Here is a 17,576-nt window from a genome sequence, read left to right on the forward strand (position 1 = left end):
TTTGGAACAAAGTAAAAGAAATCAAGCCATAGGTCTAATTTGTGCAGAGGATTTCTGACAAGCTTTTCTCAGTTTTTTGAATTCTTATCGTCCGCATATATATTCTGTCTCTATGTTCTGTGTGAGTGTGTTTGTGTGTTAATCTCTTTCCCATGTTTTCTCTTTCCTTCCCCCTCATCCCTTCTCTCTGATGACTGCAGCATCAGGGAGGGATATGAGAGAGAGAAACTAATCTTATATTGCTAAAGGCAGTTTCAGATAAAGTATACAAGGAAATAGCGCATGTGCAGTTTTAAGGAAAGCATAAAAGTTTTGGAAAGTTGTTAGTAAAATTCTCTCTCTCTTTCTGCCTTCTAACCCTGGCCAGGTTGGGAAGGTGGAGAGAAAGACAAGAAGAAATCAGGAAAAAATTTTTCCCTCATATCAGAGGCAGGCTGATTAGCATTTTAATTATTTCATGCCTCACCTGAAAGAGAAGTTTTTGTATAATGGGAAATAACCAAAAAAGTAGTTATTCTGGTCATATTTTAAGTGAAACATGTCACTCCTAATTGGATGTTTAAAACAGATCAGGATTTGTTATATTATTTGGCACTAAGGCAAATTGGAAAAATGCATAGATCTGAAAAAGAGACACCTCAGCAGAGATAAAGCTTTTGAACTCTTCAGTAGAATGGAGGGGACTTGGCACCACTGGATAGTTGTCCAGAAGTCTCCCTCACTTCAGCTGATAGATTCAAAAGCCCTCTCTTTCAAAGAAGTTCTTAAGGAGTGGACACAGAAGTAAAATTTACTTGAGTAAAGGTTAAAACCATTAAGATTTTTTTTGCCCTGCAGTCCCAATTCATCATCCAGCTAGGACTACAGTGAATTGTAACTCTTTATCATCCCAGATTAGATCAAGGGAAGAGAATGCTAAAGAATAGTAGGGAATTTAATTTACCCTTCCCAAGGGTAGGGGTTGGGTCACAACAGTATGAGATCACAAGTCAACCAGCCCCTACATTTGGTAAGCCCAGTCTTCTAATACTATTTATATGTGATGGTTTGGAAATGCAATTAATGACACCTAAGGTTCACTATTTGTGTTACTGCTGTGCTTCTAAAATGTTATAGTCTAGTATTGTAAAAATTGAGCAACCCCTGCAATCCAGAAACAGTGTTAGAGAAACCAATTTCTAATCTGAATTTTGTTGAAACTAAAAGATGTTGGGAAAATTGTGCAAAACCAGTTATGTTATTTTAAATTTTATCAGTCCTGCTAACCTTGTCTTATGTTTTGGGTTTTGTAATTGTCATTTAGAAAACCAGGTATTTTCACCTTTGCCTGTTGAAGTTTCGGTTAAAACAATTGGGCTATCATTTTCAAAGTTCTAAGATTGTTAAGTTATTTGGAGTTACTGTTTTAATGCTAAACCTAAAATTGTTAATTGATTACTGTATGTAAAAAGAAAGGAATTGAATGAAAACTTTATTTAGATGTGTGTCCATTCAGAACAGACCTCCTGTAAGATTGGGGGTTGGCAGGCATGGGTGCAGTACCAATCTCCTTTATTTTGTAAAATTGCTAAGACCTCTAGGAAACATCCCTGTAGGTACAGTCATCCACCCTGAAAAATAAATTTGATTGGCTTATGCAAATTATAAACAATGAATAGGACTTGTTCAGAAGTGTGCAATATGTGGAGAGGATTTTTGGCAATTGGCTTTTACATCTGGACAAGTTTTAAACTTGAAAAGGAAAAATCTTAATGGAATTCCCTTATGCATATGAGTCTGGCTTACTGTAACTCCATGAGAATAGGAATGACTATCTGGCTCTGAGCTGATGAGTGAATTTTGCTGTTTAAGGCGAAAGATATTTGAGACCATAAATATTTTTGTTTTGAGTTTGAATTTGAGTATAGTTGTTTGCATTAAATCAGCATCTGAGAGAAATAAACCACAAGCTACTCAAAGGGAATATTTCCCACCCAACTATTCCTGAGTCTGGCTATGAAACAGATATTACATAATTGGAAAATTTTACTCTTATCTGAATTCAAACAAAGTTAAGGTCGCTTTGGTCTTTGTCTAACCTCCATGCCAGGTTTGTCTTTTCCAGAGTGCAAGCCACCAACTTCCAGATAACTGCTCAAGCTATGTATCCCTTGCATAGGACCTATCGAGGCAGGGACAACTCTACATCCAATCTCAGCAGGAAGCAATTTCAGAAGCTGAGACCTTCATCCCTTACCCCAAAAGATCTTGGGTCCTGAATGAAGATTTTTACATTGACTCCTTGTACTATATTTAATCTTTGTGATTTGGGTTCATCATTTCAGTTTGCTGAGTAATTTTGAATCTTGATATATTAGCAATCTCTTCAAGAACTGCATCATCCACAAATTTGATTTCTATGTCTTCATCAAAGTCATTGATGACATTTTTTGAACAGCGTATCATTGTGGACAGAACCACGTCCTATGTCTACGGACACTGCCCTTCAGGCCATCATTAATTAAGCTATACTCTTTGGGAGTGTTTGTTCAGTCACCCGTGAATCTACTAGACTGGTATATTCAATTACACAGAGGTGCAACTAAGTTGATAATGATTATTTTCATGTCCTTATCTCTCATGAGGACATCTGTATTTTAGTGGGTAGATTGTATCTTAACTCATTGAAGTTAATCTCTATTACAAGAATTTCAGGCATCAGTAACTGGAAATCTCCTTAGACCTATCCAAATCATACTTCATAGTTGACTAACCAACTGGTTACTCTCCTCAAATAACAGATGACAGGAGGAGCCAAGATGGCAGAGTAGAAAGACACACATATGCTAGCTCCGAAACCCACAGCCCATAAAATACCTGTAAAGAAGAACTCCCAACAAATTCTGAAGCAGCAGAAGCCACAGAACAATGGAGTGGAGGAGATTTCTGTTCCAGAGAGACCTGAAAACCTGACGTGAAAGGTCCATTGAGCACCCAGAGCAGAACCCAGCCCTGCCTTGGCTGCGCAGCACCCAGAGGAGCAGATCTGAGCAGGCTTCAGGGACAGAATCTCCAGCAGCCAAGCAGGTCCCTCCACCCACAGGTGCTGAAGGTCAGTGAGAGTGTCTCTTTGGCTGGTCAAGAGGGGAGTGGGGTGTACCCATAACTCAGACCCCCTCGGGAGGCAGCAGCAGAGGCAGCAGGGGACAAGGGCTCCCAAAGCAGGCAGGAGCTTGGATCCATTGTTGAAGGTCTCCACATAAACCCCCTGAGGGAACTGAGCCCCATGAGGCGGCCCTGCCCCCACCTCAGCACCTGAACTTAATCTCACACTGAATAGCAGCCCTGCCCCCACCCAAAGCCCTGAGGCTGGGAAGCTGCATTTGAATCTCAGACCCCAAGCGCTGGCTGGGAGGATCTGGAGGTGAGGTGGGGGTGGACAGGACACTCAGAAGTCAAGTCACTGGCTGGGAAAATGCCTGGAAAAGGGAAAAAAAATAAGACCATAGAAGGTTACTTTCTTGGTGAACAGGTATCTCCTCCCTTCCTTTCAGATGAGGAAGAACAATGCTTACCATCAGGGAAAGACACAGAAGTCAAGGCTTCTGTATCCCAAACATTCAGAATAAATATTCCATGGTCTCAGGCCATGGAAGAACTCAAAAAGGATTTTGAAAATCAAGTTAGAGAGGTGGAGGAAAAACTGGGAAGAGAAATGAGAAAGATGCAAGAAAAGCATGAAAAGCAGGTCAACACCTTGCTAAAGGAGACCCAAAAATATACTGAAGAAAATAACACCTTGAAAAATAGGCTAACTCAATTGGCAAAAGAGGTTCAAAAAGCCAATGAGGAGAAGAATGCTTTAAAAAACAGAATTAACCAAATGGAAAAGGAGCTTCAAAAGCTCACTGAAGAAAATAGTTCTTCCAAAATTAGAATGAAGCAGATGGAGGCTAATGACTTTATGAGAAACCAAGAAATCACAAAACAAAACCAAAAGAATGAAAAAATGGAAGATAATGTGAAATATCTCATTGGAAAAACAACTGACCTGGAAAATAGATCCAGGAGAGACAATTTAAAAATTATGGGACTGCCTGAAAGCCATGATCAAAAAAAGAGCCTAGACATCATCTTTCATGAAATTACCAAGGAAAACTGCCCTGAGATTCTAGAACCAGAGGGCAAAACAAGTATTCAAGGAATCCACAGATCACCACTTGAAAGAGATCAATAAAGAGAAACTCCTAGGAACATTGTGGCCAAATTCCAGAGTTCCTAGGTCAAGGAGAAAATATTGCAAGCAGCTAGAAAGAAGAAATTCAAGTATTGTGGAAATACAATCAGGATAACACAAGATCTAGCAGCTTCTACATTAAGGGATTGAAGGGTGTGGAATATCATATTCCAGAAGTCAAAGGAACCAGGGCTAAAAACAAGAATCACCTACCCAGCAAAACTGAGTGTAATACTTCAGAGGAAAAAATGGTCTTTCAATGAAATCAAGGACTTTCAAGCATTCTTCATAAAAATACCAGAGCTGAAAAGAAAATTTGACTTTCAAACACCAGAATGAAGCATGAAAAGGTAAACAGCAAAGAGAAGTCATAAGGGACTTTACTAAAGTTGAACTGTTTACATTCCTACATGGAAAGACAGTATTTGTAACTCTTGAAACTTTTCAGTATCTGGGTAGTTGGTGGGATTACACACACACACACGCACACACACACATGCATGCATGCACGCATGTGCACACACAGAGACAGAGCACAGAGTGAATGGAATCATATCTTTAAAAATGGAATGGGATCATATCTTTAAAAAAAATGAAATTAAGCAGTGAGAGAGAAGTATATTGGGAGGAGAAAGGGAGAAATGGAATGGGGCAAATTATCTCTCATAAAAGAGGCAGGCAAAAGACTTTTTAGTGGAGGGAAAAAGGGGAGGTGAGAGAAAAACATGAAGTTTACTCTCATCGCACTTGACTCAAGGAAGGAAAAAAATACACACTCATTTTGGTATGAAAACCTATCTTACAATACAGGAAAGTGGGGGAGAAGGGGATAAGCAGGGTGGGGGGGATAATGGAAGGGAGGAGGGAACAATCTGAAGTCAACACTCTTGGGGAGGGACAGGATCAAAAGAGAGAACAGAAGCAATGGGGGGCAGGATAGGATGGAGGGAAATATAGTTAGTCTTGCACAACATGACTATTATGGAAGTCATTTGCAAAACTACACAGATATGACCTATGTTGAATTGCTTGCCTTCCCAAAGAGAATGGGTGGGGAGGGAGGGATGAAGAGAAGTTGGAACTCTAAGTTATAGGAACAACTGTTGAGTACTGTTCTTGCTACTAGGAAATAAGAAATACAGGTAATGGGGTACAGAAAGTTATCTGGCCCTACAGGACAAAAGAGAAGATGGGGACAACGGAAGGGAGGGATGATAGAAGAGAGGGCAGATTGGTGCTAGGGGCAATCAGAATGCTCGGTGTTTTGGGGTGGGGGGAGAGGACAAATGGGGAGAAAATTGGGAACCCAAAATTTTGTGAAAATGAATGTTAAAAGTTAATTAAATAAATTTTAAAAAATTAAAAAATAATAACAGATGACAGATAAGAAGGAGTTTACTATTGAATTTATGAGCAGGAAACCACTAGACAAACATCAGATTCAATAAATAATCTTGTTACATATTAGCAAACACAAGTGACAAGAACTGAAAATTTTGGGTCTGTTTCTACACTCTCCCTGGATAAACCTGGGGATATAAACCTGTTTAACCTGAGAGATTACTCAGTTTTTTTCTTAATCTGGAGATTGTCTATAAAATAAAATACAAGCTCCTTAGCCTGAGGTTTAAGACCCTCCAGAAGCTCACTCCACTTACTTTTCCAAACTTATTTCATACTCTGTCTTTCATGAATTCTCTGTTCCTGTGCCAAGCTGGGCTATTGATCATTCCCTAACTTTTGACAGTCTATCTTCCCTCTCTGACATTCTTATAAGCTGTTCCTCATACAAGGGCTGCACTCTTTTTTTGAATTAATTCATGAGTAAATGAATGATAAGCATTTATTAAGTGTTCTATGTGAAGCACAGTAGGGACACAAATAGAAGTGATATAGTTGCTACTCTTAAGGACTTCACAATCTAAAGAGGGACTGCACTTAAGGGGATATTCAGCTGTAGGGCAGATGGAAAAGCCTGTAAGTCCTAAAGGGGCAAATAGGGTGAATGGCAAGGCTCAGGGCTCCTTAGGGTATATCAACAAACCAGATGACAGAGGATATAGAGGCAGAGCTGGAAAAAAAATCAGAGCTTATGCCAGGGGGTGAGCAGCAATGTTTTCTGCCCAGCTTCCCCATGGAATTGGGGCAGTCAATGCAGGAAGGTGGTGAGGGGAAAGCAAAATCCCATGCAGATGTCCAAGGATACAGCATTTGACTTTCTAGGTCTCTTTGGGATAAGAAAAATGCAGTCCTGACTAGAATGGCAGTAGATCAGGAGCCTAAATCTTCTGCTGGATACCTACCTAAACTTTTTTGAGCACTGGTAGAGCATTTAAAATTTCCATCTGCCTATTTTCATTTACCTAAGTATGATCACGTAATGCAGACCACTCCTTATAAGCGAATCATGCTAATAATATGTCTTCCCATTTATCTCCCGATTTTCATTTTAAAGCTGACATTTGTTGAAATATGAATTAAGCTTTTCACCGCAAATTATGAGCAGTCCTTTTCCAAAAGTAGGTGTGCACTTTGGCAGTGCAGTGCCCACTTAGGCATATTCTGTTGAGGTTTAGTTTGGATAGATTTAGTGAACTTAAAAGGCAGTTGCTTTTACCTTAGTTTGCCTCTAGGTGGTACTTGTGCACCAGCAACATCATATTATACCACTAACAGCTGACATCACAAAATCACAGAATTTCAGACATCAGAGGTCTGAGGCTTGGAAAGGGCCTCAAAATCTGTCTAGCAAATCTAGTACCTATCTAGCTAGCACTTGAACAGGAATCCTCTCTATGATGGAACTCACAGGGGACCAGGAGCCTTTTGTCTGAAGACTTCTGGTGAGGGAGAACTCCCTACCACTTGCAGTTTATTCCACTTTTGTGTAATTAATTCCTAAGGAGCAGCTAGGTGGTGCAGTGGATAGAGCACCAGTGCAGGAGTCAGGAGGACCTGAGTTCAAATCTCACTTCAGACACTTGACACTCACTAGATGTGTGACCTTGGGCAAGTCACTTAACCCCAAGTGCCTCATCCTGGGTCATCTCCAGTCATCCTGATGAATATCTGGTCACTGGATTCAGATGGCTCTGGAGAAGTGAGGCTGGTGACCTGCACAGCCGTCCCTCACTCAAAACAAAGTCAAGTGCAAGTCGTGTCATTATTTCTCTGATGGCATGATCTTCTTTGGCAATGAAGGACGAACAGACACGATTAATTCCTAGGAAAATTTTCCTGACATTAAGCCCCAGATCATTTCTTTACAACGTCCATCTAATGTTCCCAGTTCTGCCTTCGGGATCTATTACAGAACAAGACTCATCCCATTTCCACTTAGTCCTTTATGTACCTGAAAACTGCTAGCATTTTTTTCTTCTTGCCCACCCTTCTCTTGAATAAACACCCACTGCTTCTGCTACTGCTTTAACAGATCTCCACTAGCTTTTAAATTCTTTCATAATCTAGCTTCAGCTTACTTTTCCAGTTAACTTCAGACTGCTATCCCTTTTGCAGGATTATCTATCCTTTCAGACAAACTGGCCTACTTAAAGACAATATTCTATTTCCTACCTTTGTGTAGTCTTTGCAGAGACTATACTCCGTGCCTAGGAGGCACTCCTTCCACACCTCTGCCTCTCAAAGTTCCTAGTTTCTTTCAAAGCTCAGCTCGGATGCATTTGGAATGCTCCGATTCATGATCTAGTCCTCCTCGCATTGCTTTGTAATATTGTGTGCATATCTGCTGTTCTTCAGTCATTTCAGTTGTGTAGAATGACCCCATTTGGGATTTTCTTGGCAAAGATACTGAAGTAGTTGCCATTTCCTTCTTCAGCTTGTTTTACAAGTGGTTTACTATTTCCTTCTCCAGCTCATTTTATAGATGAGGAAACTGAGACCAACAGGATTAAGTGATTTGCCCAAGGTCACAGAGCTAGTAAGGGTCTAAGGACATATTTGAGTTCAGGTCTTCCTGACTGCAGGCCTGGAGCTCTATCTGCTGTGTCTCCTACCTGCTCCTGCTTTGTTTATACTTTGTACTTCGTTGTGTGTATGCTGTATCATCCAGTAAAAATAGGCTTCTTGAGGGCAAGGGCTGTTATGATTTTGTCTTTGTAGCTTCAGCATTTAGCATGGCACCTTGCACATAGTAAGTCCTTAATAAATACTATTGGAATTGAGTTGAATTTGGTTATCTCCATGTCCCTTAGCCATTCTGTTAGTGTTCTTCCAGATGTGCTCTTCCAGAAATGCTCTGTTTTTTCAATGTCTCTCCTCAAGTTTGGCAAGCAGAATAGACTACAATATTCCTCAAGTGGTCTGACCCTCATTACCTTTCTACACTGAAAACATCCAGAGATTGCTTTAGCTTTTTTTGGCCACCATGTCAAAAAACTTACCATATAATATTTCATTTCGTCTTCATAGTAAACTCTGAGTTTGGTGCTAAAGAAACTATTATCATTTCTGTTTTACAACTGATGCCACAGTCACTTTCTGAACATCTCTATACTCCACTTTGCACTTTAGCCATCATCCTCTTCTCCTTATAGACATCCCTGGATCATCAGGCTCTGATTGGCAAACCTTTGCCTTATCTTGCCCAGAACCAGCCTCCGTTTTACTTCTTGGCTATGTCTAGATCAGGCCACCAAACAGATGACATTTTTACCTCTCCTTTAGGTATTGCCTTCCACTATTAAGATTTAAGCTTACTGAAGGAGGGAACTATCTTGCTTGTATTTCTATAGTATGGTGCTTGCCACATAATAAATTAATAAGTATTCTGTATGTCTCTCTATCCAGCTATCTATTTTTTTGGAGTATTCATTTTCCATGCCACTCTCCTTTTCCTCTGATGAATTCCTCCTGGGGTCCTCATTTTGGAGAGGGACGAAATTGGCCAAACTTTATTCCTCTGCTAGCTGTGCTTCTGACTTTACTGACTTAACCATCATGCTCTGCCATGAGTACACATTATTACCCATCTCCTTTTTAGCTCCTTTTCTGTGTTGTCTTTCTTCATTCCAATGTAAGTTACTTGAGGGTAGGAACTATTTACTTATATTTCTATTCTGAGTACACTTAGTACTCTATAATAGTGTATAATAGTATAATATATGGTGCACTCAGTAGACATCAGAACAGATTCAAACACAAGTTTTTTTTCTTTTGTCTCCAGTGTGCTACAGTAACATCCCAGATGGTGGTTTAATGTCTGCTGTTGTGTTCCTCTATTGGGCTATATTCAGTCTAGTCTGTTGAATAGGATTATAGGAATCAAGTCAGATGACATAGTAAATAGTATTCTGGACTTGAAGTCAGGAAGACCCGAGTTCAAATTCTGTCTCAAACACTGAACAACTGTGTGACCCTGGGTAAATCAGCTGACTTCTTTCAGCCCCAGTTTCTCAATCTGTGAAATGTAGATGACAACAGCACCTACTTCACAGAAGTGTTGTGAGGATCAGATGAGACTATCTAAAGCTCTTTGTAAACATTGAAAGCATTGAAGTGCTATATAAATGTTAGCTACTATGATTATAGGATCATAAATCTAGAGTTGTAAAGGACTTCAGAGGTCATCGCTTCATGTGGTAGATGTTAATCTACTACTGTTTCTCCACAACATAGGTTAGGGCTATGCATCTCCCATTCTACCCTCCACATTATTCATTAGGCCTATGCCTCTTCCCTCTTTCCCTCAACAGGAATTATTAATTTTCCCTAGAAGGCAGTAAAGCTGTCTGTGGGATCTGATTGGCCCTTGCCTCCTTTAATATAGATTCCTGACTACCTAAGTTTATAAAAACCACTTGGAGAGTGGGACTCTCTTGTTGGGTGCTTGGGACCACACAAAGTACCATACTCCTTTACTGACCATAAAGAGGAGAGGAAGCCACATCTACCAAAGCTGGACACAAGGCAGTACATATGGCTGGGTTGGCACAGGAGTTTATGGGGAGTAACTAGCTCCATAAAATACAGTTTATAACAGAATAATGGAACACACCTGGAAACAGGCACCAGCAGCACTTGGCTGAAGAAATGAGGAATCGCAATAGTTAAGTTTGTCATGAACCACCATCAATAGGAGCAGTCTACATCTCTTTGACCTCTCCCCTCCCCTGATACTTTGTCTTTCTTTGCCTGTGGCCTGGGAAAAGAAAATCCACATCTCTTGCTAATGTTCAGACTTCCACACCAGCTCCTACTTTGTGAGGTCTGCCACCCTCAGTCCTATTTCTCTGCCTCTTCTTGGCCTCTTCTGCTCCATCATATCCCTGGACCACTGGGGGAAGCAGACTTTTGTTTTTCACACCTTCCCTTGTCCCAAAACCATACCATATTTCCTTGCCTCAGGAGATGACCAAAAATTCCAAATCCCAGAAGTCTCTATAGGTCTAGACCATTTCTCTTCCATGTCTATCTTCAGATGTGGTCCACACCCAGTTGCCTCACCAAGGTGTAGAAGTTTATCATAACCATGTTGGCAAAGTGTGAACTCTGACAGGTCAAACCACACTAGAAATACTTCCCCATGGGTTTAGAAGAAGCACATATGCCTTTCATTTCAATTAATCAATAAACACTTATTAAGGACCCACTCTGCACCAGGCACTGTACTAAGCTTTGGAGATACAAAGAGGAAAAAGATAGTTCTTGTCCTCAGAGTCTATAATCTAGAGAGACAATGTGCAAGCAAGCATATACAAAGCAAACTATACTCCAGATAGATAGGAAATAATTCAAAGAAGTAAAGCACTGGGACTAAGAGAGGTTTGATATCGGTGCTAACTTTGGATGGTTTCATTACATGAATTTTTTTTGGCCCCAACAACTTTAACAACAGGTGATTCATGCATTATTGCTGAATATATCCCCACCTGGATACGTCAATCATTTATTCAATGTTTATTAAGTACCCATTATGTGCTGGACAATGTATTAGTATTGGATCAAACCATGAATCCTTCAAATAGGTAGGTAGATAGGTAGGTAGTAATGTAAGTATCTATTTGTGATTTATACCCTCTTGATTTCCAAAAAGGATGTCCAGCTTTGCATTTTAAGAAACATGCCAGAAAAGCACCTCTAAATAGCATAAATAGAATAATTCATATTTTTAGAAGGAGAAATGAAAGCACATTTTTTCATCTCTAAGGCTTCTTATGAAAACCCAAAGCAAGTTCATTTCTTTATGCTGAGTTCCACCCATTGAACTCCTGCTCCTTCTAGCTTTCAATAATATTAACCACTGCATTATTACTATGTTGTGGGGAAGGCAAAACACAGATTTTGTTGAATACTCCAGCACAGATTTACCACTAATGACAGCACTGTACTTATGTAGGGCTATTTTTTTCATACCACCGAGGTGAAAGGTTTAAATTAATCATTTTACCAGCAGGAATTGCCTGTTTGCCATTGTTTTCGCTGTGGAATGTTGGTTTAATGACTGACATATTCAGTAGCATTAACTAAATACCTTACAGTGTACAAAGTACTGTGCTATATGCTCTAGGTACCCAGGCAAGAAATAAATAGCCTTACCCTCAGAGACTTTACATTCTACAGGAGTTTGTTATTCAACCTGAAAAAGAAGAAAGAAGAAAAAGCAGCATAATGTTTAGCTATAGAGCTATTTTTCAAATTAATTTAGAAAGAAGTATTTTTTTAATTTATAGAATATCTGAATTTCTGAATTGGAAGAGACCTTGAGGGACATTTAGCCCAAATTGTACCATATCTAGAATTTCCTTTACAACCTCCCCAGCAAATGATGCTGAGTGAAGGGAGCAGAACCAGGAGAACATTGTACACAGTCACATGCACTAGCTTTGATAGACTTGACTCTTCTCAGCAATGCAAGGTTCTAAGACAACTCCAAAAGGTTCATGATGGAAAATGAGAAAAAAATATGGAGTCTGAATGCAGATCGAAGCACACTATTTGCTGTCTCTCACTTTTTTGTTTTGTTTCTTCTTTCTCGTGATTCATTCCATTGGTTCTAATTCACATGACTAATGTGAAAATATGCTTAATATGAACATATATGTAGATGCTATATCAGATTACATGCTGTCTTGGGGAGGGGGCACAGGGAGAAAATTTAACACTCAAAACCTTAGGGAACTGAATGTTATAAACTGAAAATAAATGAATGAATAAATTTAAAAAATGTAGAGATTTTAAAAAAAGAAAGCAAAACCTCCCCAGCAAGTGGCAACTCAGCCTCCATTTAAGAAGCAGCATGGTTCAGGGGAAAGGTCATGGTATCAGAGATCTTTTTTCAGATCCAACCTCCGCCACTGATTAGCTGCTCAACATTGGGAAGGTCACTTCACATCTCAGGTTGGACCAAATAAACTCTAAGAGATTTTCCAGCTGTAAATTTTTGACCTGTACTATTGAGGATATCAACACCCACCAAGGCAACCCCTTCCACTTTTGTTAATGTCAAATTATTATTATTTTAGCAATTGAGTAATTCTGAAGAATAGGCAAAAGTCATTAAAAACAAGGATTCCAAAAAGCACAAATAGAATATTATTTAGAATTTAGATGACATCTTAAGTCTGGAATATTTTGAAAATAATCAAAACCCTTCATATAGGTGGGTCCTAGTTTAAAGGAAATGCAAAATTGTCAACTATCTTTTCAAGGTCCTTGTGTCGAATTCCTCCAACTTCTCATTTTACTGTGGCAATAGAGAGGCAGAAGAAAGAGAGACACATTTGGAGTCACTGGCTTTAGTTTCAAATTCTGTTTTTAACACTTAGTGCCTATGTGTCTTGATCAAATTCTTGAATGTCTCTGGGTTTCAGTTTCTTCTTCTGTAAATGAAAGAGTTGAACTAGATCAAAAGTTCTTAATTTCTTTGTCATAGACCTTTTTGGAAGTCTGGTTCTAAGACTCAGTCTTAGAACAATGTTTTTAAATATGTGAAATAAAATATATGGGATGACAAGGAAATGTGGTATATTGGAATGCAATTACGAAAATATAAAACATAATTTTGTGATTTAGTAATATATGTTCTTTTATTAATTAAATCATAAAATATGTTTAAAATTTAGGTAAGTTAAATTTTATTTTTTAAAGTAGGCTGATATTGCTTAACTTGAATGTATTAACTTGATTTGAATACATTCAAGTCAATGTATTAACTTGAATCGACTGATGCTGGAATGTCTCTGAGTTACTATAATAGTAGGATACAAGTATGAACATCTTACAATTTTAACCTGCATTTGTAGTCAAATTACAGGTATGATATCCTCCTAAGGGGAAATGACTAAACAAAGTAATAAAGCAAAGATGTAATGTGATAGTTTTCTAATTAAATGGTAGAGAAAATTTCAAGAAAGCAACAGGATTGGACTGTTTCTCTAAGAATTATATTTAGATGTATATGATTGGCTTCCCGATTTATCTATCATGGAAATTCAGGCTTTGAGCATGTTTTGGTAATAAGTTCTCAAAATTAAGGATTAATGATCTTTTAATGGTAAAGAAAATGAAATTATTTTCCCATTATTAAAGTACCTGTCTGATAATTTTTTCTGTCTGATAATTTTAAAAACAGAAGAGCTCATTTTATGGATGGACTGTCAGGATTTTTTAAAAGACTCTAATATCAGGCACATGATTTAAGTAAGGATAGAAACAGTAAATGGTAAGTAAACTGAAATTCTCTGAAGTTTGAAAATTGGAGAATGAAATTTAAATGATGGCACTGAAGTACATTGAGTAAAAATATCGAGGAACCTCTAGATTTGGAACCTGAGAGGCAGAGCCTCCTTTAGAGCTGTCCTGAGAATAAAGTACATTGTCTAAGAAAAAATGTCAAGGGATCATATACCTACATGAAACATCTGGGACTCAAAATGTGTTGATTAAATGGATATTGAAAACGGGCTACTAGAATACCAGGACATTTGATTTTAGTTATGTTTAATTTTTTTTGTTACCTTGGTGACATATAAATCTCCCTTCTCAGAACTAGTCCATTGTGAGGCCTCTAAGTAGTTTGATCTGTACCTGACTTAATGTAATTATGCAACTATGGGAATTGTGAGAAAAAGTTGAAGGCATTGTTTGAACTAGCCTGTATGGTTGGGAAACTGCATCATCTCTATGTGTGGTTTAGAGACTCTTAACTAAGGACCTATGTTATGCTGACTAAAAACTCAAATCCAAAGATTGATAAGAGGAGTTTTCTCACAGCTGTCAACCCATATGACTTCTAATGGCCCCTACTACTCCCATAGCTATCAAACTTATGGGTGGGTAGTCCTGGATCATCTGAAGAAAGCCCCTGCCCCTGAGTAGACAACGAAATCTTCCAGTGACTTCAAGGTCCATCTAGGACTCAGAAGCAGCTGACACCCAGGCAAGACAGCTGTCCCAAAATTCTGGTCAAGGACTGAGTATACTTTCCTAGTTTTTTCCCCTCTTCCCTTTTATTATGTACCCCATCACCAAGGCTCTGAAGCAAGCATGCATTGGCATTTTCTTCCTGTACATTCTTGAACCCCCTTCTTTCTACTTACAAGCAAACAATGGCTTGTAGTGATGCCTGGGACACACTTTCCCAATAGGTCCCCTCAAGAAACTAACCCCTTGGACAACATCTAGCCCTGGCGCAACTGATCTCTCATGGTATCTTGGCTTACACCTATCTCTTCTTCATTGGCTAAAAGGTGGGAATTCCTTCTAGACTCCCTCCCTTTGGCCAAAAGGGGGAAATGTCAAGCTATTAGGAGATACCCCCTTTTCCAGAGCTAAGGCCCAGCAAGCAAGCTGTGCCCTGAGTTTAGCATAACAGCAATCCCTTGCGCTCACCCTCTGGATGATCTTGGCCATAGCAAAATCCCAGAAAATGTTTCATATAATTATCGCATTGCTTTGACCAGCACCAGGTGTTCTCTGAGCTCAGTCAAGCACCTGCTGTATCCATGTTCTGGTCATGAAGCCCTGCTATGAATCAAACTTTTCACATTGTTGCCGTTATCCCTCATTGTCTGGAAAAATGCTCAACGTACAGTCTTTGGTTTAAGTATTGAGATCTCCCCACACTAAAACAGGTGTGTCAATCCCTCGTTTGCCCCCTCACCTCCACCCCACATACACACTCACTAGGAACAGAACTCTGGAACGTGTCCTTACTTGCAAGCCATTTTCCTCCCTCTGAAATTAAACTTCTGTTTGATTCCTGACTCTCCAGCTTTCTTCTGCTCCAGTCACCCACAGGTTTGAAGTTGATTCTATCCAGTTGAGGTTACCCTAACCCATGTGGTAGGAGACACAGAAGCCTCCATGTTAAACAAACTGGACATGCTTAGACAAGCCTGGGTTACACTATTTAAAAGCATGCTTTCAGAGTATAAGTTTGAACTGTTCATAGTCTTTTGAACTAGCCATTATTCTGAAGGGACTCATTTCAGATAGTTGGTTAATGTAAACAAAAGGCTCTGGGAATATTCTCCAAAGGGATGTGGAAACAGAAGTAATTCTTGGTTTCAGATCTCTTTGTTTTTCAGCAAATTCAGTTCATTTTTATTCAGTTCAACAATCTTAACAAGGTCTCCACACAGAGCACAATGCAAGCACTATGGGGGCTATGAATGCGCACAAGAAAAATCCTGCCCCCGTGGAACTGTCTAATAGGAGAGACAAGATACATAGACAAGAACAGCTACAGTTTTCCTTTCCACATTGCTGGGGTGTGATGGGGTGTGTGGTGGTATTTGGGACAGTGCCCCTCATGACCTGGAAAATCCAAGCAAAATATTTTGGCCCTCCCTTTGTACCAAAGAAGGAGTCTGAATTATTATGATATTAAAAGATAAAATATGTTGATATTATACAATACTATGCATATATTTTATGCATTTCTCAGTTTCTAAACCTTTTCTGTGTTGTCTGCTGACCTTTGTGTGTTGTCTGGGACTCCAGCAAAACTCCTCCAAAATTTTCATTTAATTTCTTATGCTGATCCATGATATATTGAAACCATGATGGGGAAAGTCACTATGTGAAAGGGATAACTGTACAATAAAGAGCAGAATGTGATGAATCATGAAGAAGAACTACAAACAGTGTGGAAACACAAAAAGGAAAAGATTGCCTCCAAAGGGAGAAGAAGAAATCAAGGAAAATTGATGGTGTTATTTAAGGAAGGCCTTGGAAAATTGGTAAGATTTCAAACGGCAGAAGAAGGGAGAGAGCTTTCTAAATGGAGGAAATAAAAGCAGAAATGATATGGAAACAGTATGTTCCAATAACAGTTTGGCTAGAGCATATATAGGTTATGTGAAAAAGAGGACTATGTGGTATGACTGGAAAGGCAGGGTGTCACCAGATTGTGGATCATGCCTAAGTAGCTTGGACTATTTCTAGCAGGCATGAACCAACAAGATTTTTTGCACATTGGACTGATATGTTTAGAGCTGCCCCTTGGAATAATTAAGTCCAGCATTAATGTAAAGGATGGACTGGAGAAAGGGTCACCAAGGGGCAAAAAGCCTAGTTCTACGCAGTTTTCTTAACTAAGGGTGCATGACCTGTTTAGATAGATAAACAGATATAGGTATAGACATCTGAATTGCACTATATTGTTTCCTTTGTAACTTTATGTGTTTTATTTTATGTATTTAAAAATGTTGTTCTTAGAACAGGTTTATAAACTTCACCGAACTACTCTTTTGTAAGTGAACACTTCTTCTAAAGCTATTTATCGTAACGGTCAAATAAATTCAACAAATAAGTATAAAGTGCCTTATTTTATGCACCTCAAGATCAGTGAAGGCCTTGATCCAGGCTAGTTGCAATGGGGAATGAAAAGGGAAACTGACCCATGACATATTGCAGAAATGAGAACTGATAAGATAGAGTGACTAATGGACATTGGTAGCCAGGGAGAGAGTGATTCTCTTTGACTCATTTCTGAGTTACCAGATTCTACCATTTGAAGAAAGAGGGTGCTCCAGAAGAGGTACAGAGTTTGGAGAAAGGTGTCAAGAGTTTCCTTTTGAACTGAAATAGATTTTGAATAAAAGTAAAAGTCAGAGTGCTATGAATGAGTGATCTCCAAGGAACAGAACTTTATTTAGGCAATGGGACGAAATGGAGGAGCTAGGTAAAGAAGAAAAAGAGGTCAGAGAAGTAATAGAAACAAGCAGTCACAAAAAAAAATGAAAAGATGAGAGTATTCAGAAGGTCAGTTGCATGGGATTGAGGAGTGAGTGGGCAGTAAAGAAATGGAGACATCAGGCATAAACTGCTTTTTTAAATTTTCCAGAAGAAAGGAAAAAGGTTAGAAATTTTTGTTGTTTCATCATTTAAGTCATGTCTT

At 39.0% G+C, this 17,576-nt stretch overlaps 1 protein-coding gene across 1 annotated transcript in view; it reads right to left on the reverse strand.

Annotated features, from left to right (window-relative positions):
* CLDN10 (claudin 10) overlaps positions 1 to 15,502 on the reverse strand; it is a 145,982-nt gene extending 130,480 nt beyond the window's left edge. The window contains exons 1-2 of the mRNA XM_072622109.1: positions 15,389 to 15,502; positions 11,771 to 11,810 (exon numbers count right to left, since the gene is read on the reverse strand). The gene's annotated coding sequence lies outside the window, so the exon portion shown is untranslated. The remainder of the gene's footprint in view (positions 1 to 11,770; positions 11,811 to 15,388) is intronic.
* Positions 15,503 to 17,576: the final 2,074 nt, after the last annotated feature.

This window comes from Notamacropus eugenii, chromosome 6, assembly GCF_028372415.1.
Source record: "Notamacropus eugenii isolate mMacEug1 chromosome 6, mMacEug1.pri_v2, whole genome shotgun sequence".
Classification (NCBI taxonomy): domain Eukaryota; kingdom Metazoa; phylum Chordata; class Mammalia; order Diprotodontia; family Macropodidae; genus Notamacropus; species Notamacropus eugenii.